The sequence below is a fragment of the Lissotriton vulgaris genome, chromosome 7, assembly GCF_964263255.1.
Source record: "Lissotriton vulgaris chromosome 7, aLisVul1.2, whole genome shotgun sequence".
NCBI lineage: Eukaryota > Metazoa > Chordata > Amphibia > Caudata > Salamandridae > Lissotriton > Lissotriton vulgaris.
This window is the reverse complement of record NC_141695.1, coordinates 1,079,906,313-1,079,927,494: the sequence shown is the minus strand read 5'-3', so window position 1 is coordinate 1,079,927,494 and position 21,182 is coordinate 1,079,906,313. Positions and strand designations below refer to the sequence as shown.

At 41.7% G+C, this 21,182-nt stretch overlaps 1 protein-coding gene across 1 annotated transcript in view; it reads left to right on the top strand.

The window, feature by feature from the left end:
- LOC147702949 (uncharacterized) overlaps positions 1 to 21,182 on the top strand; it is a 4,293,369-nt gene that overhangs the window by 2,528,272 nt on the left and 1,743,915 nt on the right. The gene's annotated exons all lie outside the window — the stretch shown is intronic.

Below are 21,182 nucleotides of genomic sequence, written 5' to 3'. Positions count from 1 at the left end.
ATAGAGAATTAGTTCAATTGGCAAGGGACGATGTAAAGTACCTCCAGAAATTGAAGGAGACAGATATAACAGACCAACCATTTGAACTTGCCAGAATCATAGAAAAATCCTAGGAAGAACTAGGAAGAGATAGTTTGGGTGGGAAACCAATAAAACCCCAACTAACTGAAAATCCTGAAAGAACATTTATTAAAAATAATCTAAATAGTCCAAAAAAGAGTTGTGATGGTAATAAACAATCCACTCCCAAGGAAAAACGATTCCAGTCCAGAGGAAGGTCTCCTCAACGGAGAGAAAGATCTCCAGGTCGAGGAGAAACCTCTGAGAGAAGATACAATCTTAGAGATAGGGATAAATTGAGAAAACCTGATACATATCAAGTTATTGATACACGTCCCTCTTGCTCTTTTCAGACTTCCTCACAGAAATCGGAAAGAAAAGGACGGTCAGAACACAAGGAAGAGCACGTCAAGTCCAAAGACAAAGAACCTGCTCATCAAAGTAAAAAATCACAATTTCCCAGAAAGAAGGTAGCAAGTATTAAAATTAAACATGCTGAGGATTCTGAGGACACAACTGAAAAACGGAGAGTGGGCCCAGACAATGCTAGACAGCGCAGCAGAAGTGACCATAGCCCGCAAGATCCTGATGAATCTTCTGGAGACAGTGGACACGAATGAATACATTCAGGTGGAAACTGCAGACACACAAGTTAGTGTGCCCCATAAACTATATGAAATAACATTACGTATAGAGGGAGATAAAACTAGGAAAACAAAAGGTCTCTTTTGCAAGAAACTTTCTAAAGGCTATGAAATTCTGTTAGCTGAAAAAGACTGGCCACCAGAGTTTGTCAGGGAGTGCCCTCATGGCAAAGAAATGATTATGCCTGCCTTCTCAAATCGTATTCCGATTCATAAAAAATACACATTTGCAAGAAAATGGGCAGTGGCCCAAGCCCCTGCATTATTCAAAAATCATGTAGGATGGGATGAGGACTCTCCTCCCCACAAAATCCAGTTAAAAAATCAACCGTCTGCACAAAGGCAGTACCTAGTTAAACAAGAAGCTAAAAAGCAAGTCAGGGAGATCTTAGATCAACTTGAATACCAAGGGGTGATTGAAACATGCACCTCACAAATGAACAATCCTTTGTTTCCTGTCTCCAAGCCAGACGATTCATATTGTCTAGTTTTGGACTACAGACATTTAAACTCCTGCTGCAAAACTTTTGCATTACAAAATTCACACAGTGCAGCACTAATGAACAACATCGTGCGCAAAAAATATAAAACGACATTAGATATCTCTAATGGATTCTTTTGTCAAAACATTGCACCTGAAAGCAGGTATTTGACCGCTTTCTCAATAATGGGATCGCAAAAACAATGTTGCTGACTCCCACAGGGATTCAAGAATAGCCCAGGATTATTCTCAGCAAGGGTAACAGGGTTACTACAAATATATGACGATGAGGCATTCTCATATGTCGATGACATCTATCTTACAGATGATGACCTGGAGACTCACTTAAAAAGAGTGAACACCATAATTCTTGGGTTCCCATCAGAGGGTTACAAATACAACTTTAAAAAGTCAAGAATTGCCCATCTAACAGTCCTATTTTTAGGATATGAATTATCAAGTGAAGGCAAAAGCCTGGCAGACAATTTGTTAGAGAAGTGTGCAGTACTCCAAGGACCAAAAACGCTGAAAAATTTACAATCAATACTAGGCTTCCTGAATTTCGGTAGAACATACATTCTAAATTATGCGGAGAGTGTTAAATCTCTCTATGAATTAATAAAACTTGATTTCAAACCAATACATTGGACTCAAAAACACACAGAAATTTTGAGATCACTACAAATAGACATGTTAACTGAAACAAAATTGCAAACTCGCGACAACGTACGCAACCTTGTAATCCAAGTCATCCCAGGAAGATGCAGATTCACATACCTGACCTCCAATGAGGGAGAAACGGTACCTATAGCTTACAAATCACACTTGTACACTCAAGCTGCAATAAAATTCAGCTCTAAAGAAAAAATTCTGACAGTGGTTCAAACTGCTGTAGCAAAAGAAAGAGCCCTGGCACAAGGTAAACGAATAATAATCGTTACACCAGTACCTGCCCTAGAAGCAGTAACAAACGTAAGCATTCTGAATGCTAAAGCTCTACATCCGAGATGGATACAATGGGTTAATTCTCTTGCTGCAACAGACGTAGTATACAAATTTGATCCTAATTTAAAAACACAAGAATTTCTCCAATATGAATACGAATGTCCTCTGCCGACCGAAATCCTGCCTCTGGAACATTACGGCTGTATAATATATACAGGCGGATCAGCACAACCCGCAGTTGGGGGTAAGCATGCTTATAGTGCTGCGTGCGCGATCGTTATAGGTCATTGGCACTAAGGAAAATTTAGACCACTGGTCACTAAAACCCAATCTCTAGAAGATTGTACAGCTCAGCGGGCTGAACTTCTGGCATTTAGGATGGCACTTGAAAATACAGATCACGAATTCCCCGCACTAATAGTGTGCGATTTGTATTACTGCGTTCAATCTTACAATGAATATTTGCAGAACTGGGTTCAAAACGGTTACAAAGTTGCAAAAGTTGGCACAATCAAGCATAAAACGCTTTGGGAACAAATAGTTCTTTTACAGAAAGAACTACAAAAGACTCATGTGATACATGCACTGAGTCATCAACTTGATGGCGTTCACGTTGCGGGGAATTCATTGGCTGATGAAGCCGCGAAGGCAGCTGTGCAAACGGCTTCCGTAGCTCACCCGGTCAAAAACAAAAATAGACAGCGATATAATGCAATGCAAACTGTCAGTGCTACAGTAAAAGATGATAAAAAAAACACTCCCGAAAGGCTTTCCAGTAAAATATTCATACATAACAGATGCAAATAATGTTGCATTTGCTCGAATCCCTGGAGTGTGGAATAGGGCAATTCCAAACATGGAACACAGATTAGGATTTATTTTAGCGGCACACGAAGGGCTAGCTTCCGCACATGCTGGTATTTCTGCCACAACAGCATTATTGAAACAGAGATATTGGTAGCCAGGCATGAGAAAACAAACTAAGAACTATGTTCTAGAATGTGAAATATGCCAAAGAATGAAAGTATCAACGGTAAAACGACCAGCGCAGACGCCCCATCTAATCTCAGATAAACCATTAGCATGTGTTTACCTGGACCACTGCGGTCCCTTACAAAGGGATGGCAACTATAAATATATCATGGTCGCAGTGGATTCCTGCACGAGATTCATTTGGATGTGGCCCCAGCGCTTGGCTGACGCCAGAACTGTTGTAAAAGATTTGCGAGTCTTTATCGGCACATACCCAATTGGCATGCTACATTCTGATCAGGGTCCTGCGTTTAGCTCTCAAGCTTACAAAGAGGCCATGACCAGCATGGGCATTGCATTGCGGTACTCTTCTCCCTTCCATCCTGAGGGAAATGCGGTAGTGGAAAGAAAAAACTGTGACATAAAGCAATCTATAACAGCGAGGGTATTAGGTTCGGGTGATGGGTGGGTCAAACATTTAATAAGTGTCCAACGTAGTCTTAATAACATGCCAAGAAATTCTCTAGGAGGTATCAGTCCGTACAAACTTTTGTTTGGTACTAGAATGATTATCCAGGATCTGGATCGTCAAACTTCAGTGGTAGAAGAAAAAACTTTTTATATCAAAGATCGTTTGGCTGTTTTACAGGACTTGAATGAAACAAGAAAGAGTCTAAGTAACATAAAGAGTATGCCAACAACCACTGAAGAAGCACCTGTCCCAGCAAGACCTGTCTGGATTCCAAAGATTGGGCATCTGGTCAGAGAAAAGATCTCGTTGAAGAAGGAATTTGGACCTTCTTACAGAAAAGCAGTACCTGTCTTAGCTGTCAGCGGAACAAGATCAGTAGTACTACCGCCTCTTGCTGGTAAAAAGGAAAACAGAATTGTTTCCATCGATCTGGTAAAACCACAAACATGTGGCCGATAATAAATAGCATATTTTTCAAAAAACAAGGGGGACCCAATCAGTACCTAGGGACCTTGGGCATCAATTAATATGAAAAGCAGTGGTCCATAGGATTAAGTTTTCACAAAGACAAATGCAAATATAGACTCCAATTAGTACTATATTGACCAGTTTTTCAGTACCCAGCCGGGCCAGAAATTTTATTTCAAATATAAGCAAGTTTAAAAGACCATCAAGGAGGTCTAATACGACAGTTGATAGGGTACAAGCCTGTACCTATCCAAAAGTACACTCAAAAAGAATTCAAGGGTAGGAAGAGAGCAAGGAAAATAGGATAAAGAATATCAGGCAAAAAGAACATTGGAGCCAATTGTCCCTTGCATCAATAGCATATTAGCAAGGCAAGTTCAGACAACCAATTCATGTAACAGTGTAAACACAATGGGAAAGTTACAGAATCGGAGTAAGTGTCGACGGCGTTTCGATCCCCGGCTCCTAGTGAACTGGGATCATCATCAGGACTTTAACAATGTATTGCCTGTATGTGCTTTTTAAAAACCTTTCAGAGCGATCTTCAGCAGCCTCCTGAGAGTTTAGGAGAAATAGTGGGATGGAGGGCTGGTGCCTCGATGTCCAATTCCGGTAGGTTTTAGGGTTGCTGCCATAAGTTCCTATCTTTTGTTGGATAACGCTTGAAAGGATTCAAGAATCACGGAACTATATAGTGTATATTCAGACCTCTTGAGGGTATACACTTTGGTTTTCAGAGTCTTAGCACGGAGTTAATACTCCTTCACTCGCGATCCGAGTAAGCTGCAGGCGGTGTGCACAGTGGCGGTACGCCGACTTCACGATAATACATATTATCTTGCGAGATTTCATAATGGGACCTCGCAAACAGCGTCAAAAACGTTTCATAGCGGCCGGTATATACGCTGCATACAACGAAGCTTGGAAAGTAATACAAATTGAAACAGCAGAAAAAATACGAGAAATTGATCGTATAAATTTGGAAAAATCACTTTCTGTTGTGGACAATGGATTAACGACTCTGTCTTCCAGAATGTATTCACTGGACAGTATTGTATCATCTGCCTTTGATATAATAGAGCAAGACTTGCTAATGTTACAACATGGTCAGTCACAATTGCGTTCTATTGTACAGCTTGGCTGGACGTTGCAAAACCTACATTCAGGCTACGTGCCATGGCGTCTAATCAACATAACGTCATTATTTTCTATCTTTAACCTTACTGATACACAAATCAGTTTGGCACAAAAAGGAGCAGATAATACGATTCTGAGCATTGAAAAACTTGAGAGATTACCATTGACAATGTCAAAGAGACCTGTCATTGAGTGGATAATACACGGAACAATTACAAATCCAATAACAACTTTCCAGTTTAAATATTGCCAAGAATATATACCAGCAGGCCAGTATGAAAGGTTGGGTAAAGGTTACATCAAATCAACCTGGGATTTACCTTACACACACAAATGTTATAGTGAAAGGAAAAAGGAGGTATTCCTTAGTGGCAATAGATGTAAAAAATCACTAAGCGGTACACTTCTGTGTCAAGGTATTAACTTGCATGGAGCCTGCGAAGGGTCTTCAAATAACCTTTCATGTCACCTGCAAGGCACTCCTGCAACACAGATAGAACTATTCTTCAGACAACTCTCCAAAGGTAGCTATGTTATAATACCTGACCACAGTTGTTGTGGAATGGTGCCAGGAGAATGCTATCTCGTAACTGTTACTTCCAGGGTCGTTTGCTGTATGCAAGTATTGTATCCAAACAGCAACCCAGACATGGAGGCGGCAATATGGCCTCATGTGAATATCTCTTCTATTCGAATTGATACTTTAAGCAGAATGAAGTCTATTCTTTTACAGACAACTGTGCCTTTGACCTCATCCAAAGAAATGTATGATCTGCAAGTTGCAAGGACAGCGGCAGAGATACATAGCCTTTTATCAACAAATTGCCCCGTGCATTTCGCTGAAATGTTAAGCCAAATTTTAAACATGTCTGATACCAGTGGCATCGCACATGTATTTAAGATAATTTTTTCGGGACTGTTAACACCATTTGAAACAGTTCTGGGCATCTTCCCGAATTTTGTCCATTCTGTCTTAAGCGGCCTACCTTTAATTTTGGGACTTGTAGCAGGAATTTTATTTTTGTTCCTTCTGCTCCGATATGGCAAGCCAATCCACAGACAAGACTCCAGCAACGATGGAAGAAACGATCCTAGCAATACGATACCGAGACCGTATCACTAAGGTCCTCGGATTGGCCCGAGTACAACTTGGTTTCTTTCATTCAGACCAATCTGGCATACCTGTGCTTCGATGTCTGCTATGCGGAGAAGAATGCGTGTTGGACGTCTGTCTTACACTACCATCAGCAGTACCAATGGATATCGATACTTTGCTTTGTCCTGTATCGACTCATGCAACGTGTTGTCCCCAGGGGCTACCTATTCTGATGACGGCATTCGTTGAGACTTCACCACTACGAGCAGGTGGCGGTGAAGTACGAGAGGAAAGCAGCACCAAACAGGTACAACCTTCTGTGAGCATTGCTGATCCAAACATCGATGATAGCAATCACGCACAGAACTGCACAGTTTCAGTATTTTCGAACTTGGTCGAACTTTTACCAGATGTTGTAGACCAATTTTTTGCAAGCCTATCTGATATGATGTTCTCCCCTGAACAACGAGAATAACTTTTAAAAAAACAAGAAGCACACAGCGTTCCCTGAACTCTGAATTTGGCCTTCAGTTCTGTTAAACAAAGCAAACTGAAAACATTTGAAACTATTTTTCCCCTGGAAACGAAATTATTTTTTTTTTCAAATCAAAAATATTTACCATTTTTTCCAGCACATGGTACTTTGCTTAAAGTAGAACCATTCTTAGAGAACAGAGCTTCTATTTTTAGAGACATTAGAGACAATATTTTACCTCAGCCTCTAGCACATGTACATTATCGTATAAATATGTGATGGAATGGTCTCGACCTTCTCTTCTGTATACAGAGCCATTTCATGTGTAATTTTCGCAATTCGTTCAGCTGATATATATGCATTTAACTGAATGATAACCCTGCTTAAAAACGTACAGTACCAATACTCATTTTTGTGTATAAACCATACACCATTTCAAATGCAATTATGTATTTTGGGGTGGGTTGATAAACACACATGCATCGTATGTTTAATATTGCTTATTTTTTAGTAATGATGGACATTAATAATACGTGGAGTGGGTGTTGTATTTCTTTCTAGGACCCTAATTCGATATTCCCGATTCATGCCCTCATGTGGTTATAATAAATAGTATCCTTATAAAGGCATAAGAATCATATCCATATTTAGGAATAGCCCATGCAGTCCAAAGCACGGCAAGGCTACACCCATAGACTCTTAGGAAGCACAACGCGTTCTTTAAACAAACCAAGCCTCCAGCAGCCCGGGAAAACTCCCTGCTTTTGTTTTGATTTGCACAAGAAAGAACTGTTAGTTCTTAGTGACGTCTTATGTCCAACCTTACGTCAAACCCAGCACCTTTCAGGTATAAATATACCAACGTTGCCTTAAGCAAACACACGGTGGTGGGGAGCAGAGCGACGTTCTACTTGTCCTAGAGCCCAGCTGTTGCCAGAGCCGAAGGAAGCCGCCCCTCCCTTTTTGGCGCTCTGGAGAAGCTGCCTTTTCTCACGCCGAGAAATCCAGCTCCGGTGTTCCCAAGTCACCCTCGCGGGTTGCTGGGAGATTGAGTCCTGAGAAACGAAATACAAGACCTCCTTCATTCTATAACCAAGGTACGGAGCTGATTAAAACCTTGGAGAGAATTCTTGATTCCGATCCTTGGCAAAAACCTAACTTAACTTAAAACTGCCACTTACTTACTCCTTCCCACGTATTAGGCTTAGGTCAGGTACACTGGGGAAGGCGTATCTTAAAAGCATCAGTTGAGTCTGTTAGTCAATGTTTTTATGTATGTATATATTTTATCCATTTTAAAGTATTATATGGCTAAGAAACCATATCAATGCTTTTACAGTATTATTTCATAATACTACTTTTACTGTACGCACTTTACTTTATGATAAGTATTACAATTGTAGCAATTTATTTCTCTTGCATGAGAAAGAAGACTGCTCAATAAAATAACACCTTTTTATTGAAAATGCCCGTCTCTCTATTTCTCTGCATTATGGTGGAACTAAGCATGCACGACTGACTGAGTGAAATAGCTGTCCATTGTTTTCACACGACTCTAGAGATACACTCTTTATTCTGAGGGAGCAAAGTTGTCATGTTTATGCGGTTGTCAGAAACTAATCCTTTCTTGTCTAAATCAGGACAGTTAACCCTTTCCTGAACATTCGAGAAAGTTTCTAGTGACGTCTGAGCTAGCTGGCAAAACTAATTAAGTCTAACATAGTCAGTAGAGACCTAGATGACCTCAGTCCTACGTCTACACTGCTGTTTATGTTATTCCAATGCGCAGAGCCTATTGGGAATATAGGAACTACACTATAATACCAAGTCGGATCAGCCAGGGAAGTTAACTTTTATTAGAACAGGACAATACTCCCTCTTGGACTATATTTTAGTGGAGACAAGGCTATGGCAGTGGGTTGTTGACTTTGCTCTCATACTGAGACATGATAGTGGCCATCATGCTTTGATGCTGGAGTTGGAGCTCCCAGGTCTTTATAACTCTGTGGCCTTCGACTCTTCTCTAGCTAATAATTTAAAATGTACTAACAATAGAAGAATTAGATATGGCACAACAAAGCAGTCTCCGGACAAGGTAGCAGCATTATATTTGTCAATAATTTTGCCACTTTCAGCTCTAGAGGAAACTGTTAGAGCTCCAGTCTCTCCTGAATCCATTGGTAGAATTGAGACATTGCCTGCTGAACTCACCAACAGCCTGACTAATACTTCATTCCAAGTCTAACAAGGGGGACAAACTAACGTGGTTTGATCATACCTGCCTTAAGGCAAAGGGAGGTCTTATAAAAGCCATTAAAAACCTGGACCGACCTTTAATCAAACAACTGAGGGCCCACTACTGAGCTAGTGTTAAGACAGCAAAAAAGAACTGGGAACAGGATAGATGGGTCGCCATTAGATCAGCATTATCCAATAGGGACATGAAGTTGATGTGGTCCTTAGTGAGCACAAGTTGCTGCGAGGGGAACCCAGCCCTAGAGCCTAATATTGCTGCTGTTGTTTGGAAATCTCATTTCCAGGGCTTATACTCTATTGGGGCAGCCCTGGAGTTGAATGTTGATCCATAAAATGCAGCTATAGGGATATGTTATGAAGTGGGCTGTGAGATCACCTTACAAGAAGTTTTAAATGCAATTGGGAAGCTTCCCCTTGGGAAAGTCCCAGGATTAGAGAAGAATTCCAGGGACCTTTTTTAGGGGACGAGCCAAACATTTGGGGATCTTATTTGTGTGTAATTTCTAATGTCATTCTGAGGGGTATGAAGGTGCCGGATTCTTTGCTTGGGTCTGAAATTTTCCCTGTCTACAAGAAGGGTTCTCCCCTTCTGCCAATCAATTATAGACCAATCAGCCTGATAGACGTTACCCAGAAATTATTTGCCAGAATGCTCCTTGAACGCCTCCATGTTTGGATGGGGGACGGTGGAATACTGAGCATGTACCAGGCTGGTTTTCGGAAAAATAGGTCGACCATTGATCAAATCCTTGAACTTCAGGTGTTATACTGGAAGACTTTGTTAGTGGAGGGTGACAGCCTCTACCTGATGTTCGTTGATCTGAAATCAGCTTTTGATCTGGTCCCCCATGCCAAACTTTGGGAAGTTCTTGAACAACTAGGAATCTCCCCTTACCTACTGTCATTGATCATTCGCTTCCACACAGGTAACTTTGCCCAAGTTAGACATGGGAAGCATGGGGAATTGTCCCCTCGCTTCCCGGTTGATAGAGGTGTTAGACAGGGGTGCGTGTTGGCCCCAACCCTGTTTTGCCTTTTTGTTAATGCACTGGTGGCCCAGCTTACTGAGGGACCGGATAACGATGCCCCTAAGTTGGTGGATGGTAAGGTCCCAGCAATGATGTTTGCTGATGACACTTTGCTGTTATCGAAGGGGGCTGGAGATCAACACAGCCAAAACCAAATTCATGGTATTTAATCCAGCAAAAACATTGCGCCCAAACCCCTCTTTAGACGTCACCCTACTAGAGAGGGTGTCAGTTTTTGATTATCTTTTGATTATCTTGGCGTCACCCTATTTGAATCATTTGACTGGGGACCGCAACTAGCCAAGGCAGGTCTTAGGCTTGCCCAGATGGTGGAGGGACTTATAATAACCTATAAGAACTCCTCTCATGTACTGCCTAGTGCTGTGGTTGAGATTTACCAGGTACAAGTTAGGAATGCTGTAATGTATGGGGATGAACTTTGGGGTCATCGTCCCACTGCTGGTTTGTCAAGGATAGAGAACAGATTCATGAGACAGTTGTTGGGCTTACCATTGAGCTCACCCCTTATACCACTACATCTAGATTTGGGCATTAGACCTATTGCAGATGAGGTCGGGTTGAGGCCATTAACGTTCTGGCGTAGACTGTGGGTGACCTCGGAGCTAGCAGATTACCAGCTGGAGCTAAAGGGAATAATGGGTCTCCCGAGGGTAGGTAACCTACCATGGTTTTTATACATAAAAAACGCATCACGTCGGATTGGTATCCCCGATTTGTGGAGCAATCCTGAGGTGGCGTGTTTGACAACCTCACGTCCAGGATTGGTAAGAGCCTACCGATCAGCTAAGATCAGTGGAGAAGTGTGGCTCACTGATTAGAGCGGCAGACTCTGATGCAGAGGTCGGGCCCGGGACCAGGGTTCAATTCCCGACGTGGCAAGGTCTTGAACACAAAAATGTCCACGGACTCGATAATTCTCGCCTCGGTGCCTATTCTAATCATGGGGTCCCACACTGCAACTCTGGGCAATAGCTGCTTAATCTCCACTACGGCGGCCCACCCGCTGCGGGATGCCTGGCTTTCACCTTAGGAATGCCCAATAGGGGTTATCTCACAGGGAAAAACCAGGACGGGTTCCCAAGGCAAGCGCCTTGATGCCTTCGGGTGATACGTGCGCTATATAAGTCGCAATACATACAATACATACAACCTTGCTGACATCCAGGGAAATTCTAATCTTGGTCACTTAACAGTTGATTTTTGGAATTTCAAAACTGACTATTTTATAGAGCCATTCTTAGATTTCATTCAACCCAATGTGGCAAGGAAGCTGTATATTCAGTTTGGAACAGGAACATTGCCATTGCAAACTTTGTCCAACAAATGGCAGAAGGTGCCTCCTCTTGGATGCCCCACTTGTATCTGTCTAGATGGGACAGCTATCCATGTTTTCTTTTTTTTCCCAGGCTATACTAAGGCTAAACAGCGTTGGCTTGTACCTCTTTGTAGAAATCTAGGGTGTAATTAAAGTTTAGAGGCATTCCGAATTTTACAAACTGACAAACACCCATCTATTGTGTTTGCAGTGTCCCGTTTTTTAAAATCAATGTGACAGAGTCGAAGGGGATTCTTTAGTTTATCATTGAAGTTAGTAATCTCCACCACTGAGCATTTATTCGTATTCGTATTTTACCATTATCTTTTTTGTTAAAGTTCTTATTAACATTTTTTAGCTGTATTTACTGTTTTAAATCAATATTAATGTATTATTGTATTACTCCTTTTCCATTGGTGGTTTAGACAGTAAATTGATATAATTCTAGAAAAAATTTAAAACTGTCTTTTACACTACCTGTATTGTTTACTTTTTATGGTCTGTAGTGACCAAAATAAAGTCTTTGGAATTGGTTAATGTTCCCATAGTTTTTACACCTTTTCCATGTAACTCATAAGATGTCTTTTTGCAATTATATTTACATGCCTTGCATCTCATGCAGGGAAAGAACCCATTTATGGGTTCGTTAGGTCTAGCCATAGATTCATAGTGGCTGCAAACCAGTAAGTCCTTGATGGATTTTGATCTTCTGTATGTTATTAATGGCTGTGTGTTATCAGTTTGCAAAACGACATCCTATGAGTTACCTGGAAAAGGTGTAAAAACCTATGAGAAACAATAATAAATTACTGAACTGTAACTTTGAATTTACTATATACTGCCTAGAGTGTCCTTGCAAGAAAAAATACATTGGTAGCGCTATAAATGCAACAAAGAAGCAAGTGCTAGAACATATGCGGGCGATAGCCATAAAGGATAGAGCCTATTCAGTGGCTCGCCACTTTGAAGAATGTCACTTGAGTAATCGTGATCTTCCAGCTTTTTACTGTTTGGACCAAATACCCAAAAATGAGAGAGGGGGGACAGGGTAAAAAAACTATGTGCCCTAGAGTCCAGATATATCATCAAATTAGGCACAAGCCCTCTCAGGGTCTGAATAATGAAGAGGAGTTATGGCCCCACTTAGAATAAGGTTAAGGCATCAGTAGAAGTGGCCATGTGAACCAGCATTATCTCTGACTAAGAGTCTTTTTGTAGTTTCCTTCCTAATAACGTTTTTACAACTAGTGAATCTTTTTAATGGTATACCACGTAGTTTTTGAGGCAGGACAATGGAGGATGATGGTTGTTACTTTAAGTATATATTTTGTATCTGTGATTTCAATGATACTTGGCTTCTAGTTGTCTGTTGTTTTTGTATACCCCATTTTGGGTTTGTGGTTGGCGCGTTATTCTTTCATTTGTCAATTAGATTTCATAGACATGTGTCTAGATAGAAAACACTTGTGTGCTCCATTTTGATAAAATATAGCTAAACCAATGTGGAGATTAATTTAGCCTCTTCCGTTTAATTTTTATTTTTATGAGAGATTCTCTTCTCATGGATTTAAAAGCTCATTCAGGGCTCGATAGCTTGGCAAAATAGTCCCATTTTTTCAGAAATCGTGGTGCAAATATATTCAATAAAAACAGGTGCACACAAGATACTGTTACTGATAAATTGAAAAGAAAAAAGAAAAATATTTCATGTAAATAGAAAAAGAGGCACATTTTTGTTTCTCTTTAAAAACACTATTTTAGTGTACATGTTTATTTTTTAAATATAATATGTGAAAGATAATATAAAAGATAATATTTGCCCTGTTCCACACACATTGAGTAAGAAAATAATGCTGATCTATTCTCTCAATAATGCTGCACTACATGTTCAGATGGCCGACATGAAACTATAGCATTCAGTATGTATCTTGCCGTCTTTTGTGTTTACCATTTTTTCATCTGCACGTGCACTTCTTTACTTTAAAATGGTGGTACTTTATGAAAGTCAATCACATTGACAAATCCAGAGGGGCGAAAAACGTCTGTCAGTGCTGAGGGGGGGTCTTAAATGAAATAAACATATTTTTTCACGGACCTAGTTTTAGCGTGCTCCTGCTTGTGTCGGCCTACACAAATTTCATCCCCGACTGTGAAACCATATATATATATAGTTGTAGCCATGAACATAATTATAAAAAATGTTTAACTTACATTATATTAATTTTAATAATATTATAAATGTATTAGTACCACTATATATGTATATATTTTCTTTATATTAATACATTTTAAATATAAAATAATTAAAATAGTGTAAATAAATGTAGTATTTTCATTGTAACAGATTACAAATATAAATAAATAAATAAACATTTGTATTAATTATGTTACACAATATGAGTCAAGTCAAGTCAAAAACCACTTTATTCGATTTAGTTAAAAATCATAAAAGCATACTACATCCAGGTACATATTTTAAAATTTCATATGATACAATACAATTTAAAACACATTTAAAAAAATTTCATATGGAACAATTCAATTTAAGCAATAAAAGTCATAAAAAAGACTCATCATGTGCAAAAAAGCCAGAAATACATAATTCATCCCAGTCCCCGCAGTTGGGTTTGTACTTTCCTCCTCCTAATTCGAACAGCAGCGACAAGGTAATTTGCCACACTGAACATTACCAAGGGAGATTCAAGCATTTGTAGGAACAGTAGAGCAGGTTTTGCTTGAGAAAACGCTTTCTCCTTCAACAAGGGGAACAAATACTTTTGCCTTGGAACATGATAAAAAGGGCAGAATAACATAAGGTGCATATTGTCTTGTATGGAAAAGTTGTTACATTCACATACTGGTGCATCCTCAGGCTTGAACCATCCTTGTCTGTCAGAGAGTACCAAGTAAATCTGGTTAAATCTAAACTTAACCAGAAGCCATCTGTGGAATGGAATGTTGACTAGAGCAAGATACGGTTGGATGGCAATACAGGTGAGTGTCATATAATGTGCTCTGACCGTGGGTTTTGTTAACTGGAGTTGTTCTCTCTCCAAGGACTTAAGTTTATAAAAATTTTCCTTGACCCAGCTAGGTCTGCTTTTTTTAAATCAAGCGGGGAGGAGAAAATCTCCGGGCGTCCAAGATCTACTGAGCACTTATTAATGTATGCCAGCCAAGCGATATCTTTATGCTTGTCCAATTTTAAGCAGTCCAACAGAATTTTGTGGTTGAGACCTAAGTTGTTATTGGTCCAAACTCTTATCCACAGGAGTATAGGTGCCATGGAGAGGATATCAGTAATATATCCCACTCCAAGCTCCTGATGGACGGAAAAGTGGCTGTTGATAAGGGGAGTCCTAGTATAGAACATAAAAACGTATTAACCTCCATTTGAATGGTTTCAGTTTTTACATAACCCCATAATCCTGCTCCGTATCTCGCTATAGCCAATGATTTTGCCTTATACAAGGCTAAGAGTGCCCCACTTGGTTTCCCCCCCAGTCTCCTTGAGAAGCTTAAAATAGCGTTAACAGAGCTCCTCACTGCTTTGGTCTTTGCTACTACCTGTGGGATCCAGCTGCCCTTGGTGTCAAAAATTACTCCGAGGTAAGTGAAAACTTTTACATTGCTAATCACTTCCCTTTTGCAGTAAAAGGATTTAGTATTATTTTTTGCTGCCCCAAAGACCATAACATGGGATTTCGCGTTATTAACCACAAGGTCAAGAGAGGACATGAAGTCACTAAATGCATTGAGAAGTCTCTGGAGGCCCAGGTGTGTCCTAGCTATTAAGGCGGCATCATCCGCGTAAGGAGCACTGGGATGTGAGTGTCTCCTGCACGCGGAGTGTCCACAGATGACGCCAAGATAATTTTTTCCAGAGAGTTAATATATAAAGTAAACAGCATAGGGGCAAGGATGCAGCCTTGTCGCACACCCCTACCTGATTTAAACCACGCTGTACGATGCCCCTCTTGATCCATTCTAATGGAAGCCTTGAGGTCCTTATGAAGTTCAGCCAGGAAGTGGACCAAAGGGGGGTCCAATCCCATCTGTAACAACATGCCCCACAACTTGGCTCTATTCACTAAATCAAACGCTGTGGACAGATCCATGTAAGCAACAAAAATAGTCCCTTTTTTAGCCTTTGTATATTTAGCAATTATCATGTTCAAGTTCAGGCATTGGTCCTCTGTCCCTCTGCCTGACCGGAAGCCATACTGTGCATTGGACAAAATATTATTCTCTTTAGTCCATTTGTTAATTTTCACCAGTAGTACTTTTCCCAGGATCTTCATAGAGGAATCCAACAGGGGGGCGATAACATTTAGGGTCGTTTCTTACTCCTTTTTTAAAAATTGGTACAATGATTGAACATGTCCAAGTATTAGGAAAACCCCCCTTAAGTACATTATTATAAACATTCGTTAGTACAGTTGCCCACAGCTCTGGGTTTGATTTATATAGGTCCAAAGGGACCCCATCGGGTCCTGGTGCTTTATTCTTAGCGGACCCAATTATAGCGGCCTTGACTTCATTTTCAGTAAAATCAACCACGGGTTGCAAATTAGAATGACATGGTATACAAAAAGTGTCATAAAATAAATTGCTCCCATAGATAACTGAAAAAGGATTAAGCCAGTCTGACTCAGGTATATTAGCCTCGAGGTCTGTGTTGCATGTCTTAGCAAATATGGGGTTATTAATAATGGACCAAAATTTAGAGCTGTGTTTTAGGGTCGTGGAGTCCATTAAAGCATCCCAGGCTTCTTCTTTAACAGCTTTTTTGCGTGTTTTTACCGCCTCCTCAGTTGAGCTATCACTAGCCTATTTCTTGGAGAATGCTTTAGTGCTGCTATCAGTGCAGAGTGGGCTTTTGAGCAGGAATGGTCGAACCAGCCGGAGGCTGGAGCGGGTCCCCTTTTGGGGCTAATTGTTAGTTCTTTCTCCACCTTCGAGCAAATAGCCTCAAAGCCGGTGTTCTAACTAGATGATCTCCCCCGTCGGTTTGATCTCCCCCTACGTCAGAGGGGAGATTAAAAATACAGCTCGAAGCTAACTGTCTCCTCTTCCCCGTCAGTTTGATCTCCCCCTGTCAGAGGGGAGATTACAATTACAGACTTAAACTAACTACCTCCGCTCCCGTAGTTTTGGTCTCCTCCTACGGGGCTCACAAATACAGCTATAAGCTGCTTTTTTTGCCTGGTCCTATGTCCATGCCTCTTATGGCATGTGTAAAGTTGGCATATATTTATTAATTTATTTATTTTATGCGTTGTTTATTTTTTATAGCGCAGACTTTACCCGAAGGTGTCAGAGGGCTTCACAAAAGGAACAGATCTGATACATGAGGAGAACATTAGAGTGAACAAATTACAAAAGCAGACGTTAAGTTTCATGATGCAAAAGTGACAATTGTGAGCAAACAAAATACAAGAGGAAGCAAAAGGTGCATTACATGAGGAAAAAGTGACGTGTGCTGATTTTCAAAAGCGTACTAAGTACAAGTTTTGGTATAATACTGCAATATATGGCAAACACTCAAACACAAGAACAAACGTTACGTAGGCAATGGTGGCACTTGTGCAAGTATCTAAAGCAAACAAAATGCAAGAGGTAGCAAACTGTGTTACAAGAGAAAAGTGACGTATGCTTGTTAAAAAAGAGTACCAAACACAGGTAGAAGGATAATACTGCAATGAATGGCAGACACTCCAACCACAAAAACACACTGGGAAGGCACTTCCAAAGTCATGGAGAAAAGGATTCTCTATAATGGAGGGTCTTCCTTCAGATAATATAGAGGGTGTGAATTACATTTGGAAGTGTCTTTGAAGGAGGAGAACTTTGAGGGCAGTTTTGAAGGCCTGGGGGGAGGTGGTGGTCCGAAGCTGCGGCGGAAGTGAGTTCCAGATTCTCACTGCGTTGCCTGAAAAGGATTGGGCCATCGATCTTTGCTTCTTTGAAAATGGGAGGATCAAGCAGTACATTTTCCGCATTACATGATGGTCTAGAGCCTCCAGAGAGTTTCAGTTTATTCGCCAGCTGGCGAGGAGAGGAGGAGTTGAAGGCTTTGTGTGTGATACAGGCAGTCTTGTAGATAGATCATGCCTCGATGGCAAGCCAGCAGAGGGTGGATAGCATGAGAGTGATGTGGTCGCTACTTTTGGCCCCATAAATGAAGCGAGCTGCTGAATGGAGAACAGATTTAAGGGGGGACAGGTGGGATTTGGGGAGGCCATTGAGAAGAGAATTGCAGTAGTCCAGTCTGGAGCGGACCAGCGATTGGACCAGGGTTTTGAGGCCTTGCTCCGTGAATAAGCGAAAAATTCCCCAAAGAAAGCGCAGTTGGTATCGAGCAGACTTTGCAATGGAGTTGATGTGGGAGATTAGATTGAGTTTTTGTCTACGATGACACCCAGGGATTTGCGCTGTCGACAATGATGGGTGTATTGTTAAGTAGATTCATCTGATCCATCCATGATTGAACCGTGGAAGGAGAGAGTGGGGAGGAGAGGAGGGGGAATTCAGTTTTGGGGGTATTCAGAATCAGTTGATGTGTTCACATCCAGTTTTGAATGGAGTCCAGAGTAGAGCTTAGGACGGAGAGATTGTGAGTGGAGGCAACCTTGTGGTAGATTTTAGTGTCGTCTGCGTAGAGATGATAGTGGACCCCGGATTTGCTTAGGAGATCTCCCAGTGGTTCTAAATAGAGATTGAACAGTGTGGGTGCAAGTATAGAGCCTTGAGGAACACCTTGACCTACTGCCAAAGGAGATGATAGACTGTTGGCTATTTTGATCATTTGGCATCTATCAGATAGGAAGGAAGCAAACCATTTAAGCACAGTGCCCTCCAAGCCCATTCTCTGTTGAAGAGTGATGAGGAGAGTGTTGTGATTGACAGTGTCAAAAGCTGCAGAAAGGTCAAGAGAATTAGAAGACAATAATTGTGAATATATTTTCGTATGTAGCATATGCATACGGTAAAAGAACATTTTTGTTTTCACCAATTCTTTGGTTTCTAAAGAATTTTTAGATTTTGACAAAGTAGTGTTTTTTGTTAGAATACCAAAATGTTTTATACATATATTTATACCTACATATATATCACAATACTTATAACAATGAGAAAGATGAATCCAGCAAAGTACAATTAATATGCTATTTGTTGATAAATTGTGTACTCCTACTTTTGCGCTCCACTGCCTTCAACCTATTTGCTCCAAAAACCTAATGAGGGGGCTTTCAAACTATGCAACTACATGTCTGAATCATGGTTGCATCTTCTTTTTTGTTGTACCGCCCTTGACGCTGCCAGAAGACTTATTTTAAAACCCTTATATTTCAAAAGGGGCATCAGTACATCTTGGGAGGCATCTGCTCTCTGCTTTACTTCCCCAGATATTCAAGTGCTTGCATGGTCTGGAAAATATGTGAGACTCCTGGACAGTCTGCTTTCACCCTTTTCTGTCCGCACCCTATGATTTCCCCTCCTCTCCCCAAAAACTCATCACCAACTTTATTTGCACTTTGCCGTAGCGTCTCTGTACCAAACTATTTTATCCTTGGTTTTGGAAACCAGTTACAAGATTACAATAGTAACCACAATACTGCTTCGTCACTAATATGTGTATCAATTTAAATATTGATGGTTTGCTTTGTTTATGCTTTTTAACGTTGTAACAGCGCTATGATGACATTTTATTGCATTAGTTTTAATCAACTGTGCTAATTTAATAAACTAGACTGCCATTCATTTGATCATTTGAAATTTTTTTTAGAGCACTTATAAGTCTAGCGTGAAGCACTATGTACAGATTGTAGCATTTGTATTTTAACACCTTTGCTGCTTGGGCCTTTCCCGCAACTCCTTGATCAGCTTTATTGTGTTTATTTGTGGTAGTTTGCACTTAGGCCCCTGTAACTTTTTGTCCACATAAGGTTTTTTTGGGATATTCAAGTTAATTGGTGTTTTTGAGAACAAATCACAAAAAATAATGGCAGCACAATCAGACACGACGTAGAGATAAATTACATTGGGAAGAAGGACGACTGAGACTCGTACAACACTTTGGGAATGAATAAAGCACTTGCATGTAAACAATCTTATACAAGACGCATTTGCGCCCCTCAGGGCACCAAGTTGAACCACTTGCCCCATATCTTACCAAAAAGCTTGGGACGGCCCTGGGCCTCAAAGAGTGGTTCCTGCTGAGTTCCGCACCAATCCACTCCCTGTCTCCATGTCCGCATAGTAGGTGGCTTGGCCTGAGACCAAAGCGCCGCTATATCGCATTTTGCCACCGCCACTGCCGTTCCGAGGATGCGCTTATCTGTCCGAACACCATAGAGACCCTCTAACAAACTCAGGATGAGGCGTAGGGGTCATGGAGAACCTCCCATCCCAAGGTCTGTGTAAGCTCTAGCGCTACCCCTGCCGCCCATAATGGTGCAAGAGCGGGGCATTGCCATGTCATGTGGTAGAAGTCCGCAGGAGCGTGGTTGCATCGCGCGCAGGATGGGGATGGCCGAATACGGGCGCTGTATAGGCGCGCTGGGGTGAGGTATGCCGTGTGGAGGTAGTAAAGTTGGACTAGACGCAGTTTGGAGGAGGTCTTCAGTGTCTTAAGAGCCATAAGGGCATCCTTCCAGTCCACTTCCTCTAGGGGGCCCAGCCATCCATCCCAGCGGGCACGCATCAGGTCCAGGGATGCAGGGCCATTCCAGGAGGGAGGTGGGAGATGGAATGCATGTTTGGAGGTCATGCCTTAGCTGTAAATATTTGTAAAATTGGGAGGAGTGGAGGGTGAGGCGGTGTTGTAATTCTGCAAACAATCTAATGTAGTCCCCTACCCAGACATCTCCCAGCAACAAAATCCCGATGTGGTCCCATCAGCGGAAGTCTCGGAGTGACAAGACCTCCTCCAGCCAAACACCACTCCACAGAGGCGTCTGCCTGATGAGCTTCCGGTCCCATTTCGTGTGGCGTAAGGCCGTCCGCCAGGCCATAAGTACCATTCGGGTGATGGGGGGGAGGGCTTGTGGCACGGGTGTCCCAAAAGGTAGGCTTGGAGCTGTGGGAAATCCATTGACTGGAGTTCCACCCAGTACGCCGGGTCGGACCAGTCGCCCGCGAACCAGTCATGGATCACAATGAGCTTCGTGGCCAGGTTGTAAATGTGAAGATTGTTTACCCCCATCTTAGGGAGGTATGCAGCACTGCACCAGAGACAATCGTGACCTCCCGCCACCCCACAGAGACCGGGTAAGGGCACTGTCTATTTCTCGGAATCAACTCCCTGGGAGATGAAGGGTGATATTCTGTAGAATGTATAACAAACGGGGTAGGACCATCATTTTAAAAAGGGCGCTCCTGCCAAGGGGAGGGATTGCCACTTCTTCAGGTCCGCCTTGGCTTTAATGACCAGGGGCTTGATGTTCAGGGCCCATTCGAGGTCTTGGAGGAGTGCGACCCACACCCCCAAGTACTTAAACGACTGCCTACGTAGGGGGATGGTCGTTTGCCAGTCGAAGCACGCCCGGATGGATGTAGGGGAACCAATGTGGACTTCGCCGGTTTGAGCCGGATGCCGTAGACACGTTCAAAGGCTAGGAGGGCCATGTTGGTCTCTGGTGGGAAGGACCCCTTGTCTACTATATGTTTGAACAGCTCCACTAAATGTGGGACCAGTGTTTCACAGAAAGTTGCATACTATTCTTGCGGGTAACCGTCGGGCCCAGGCGTTTTGCCGGAGTGCAACAGTGTAATGGCCCCGTGGATCTCTTCTGGGGTGAGGGGGAGATCAA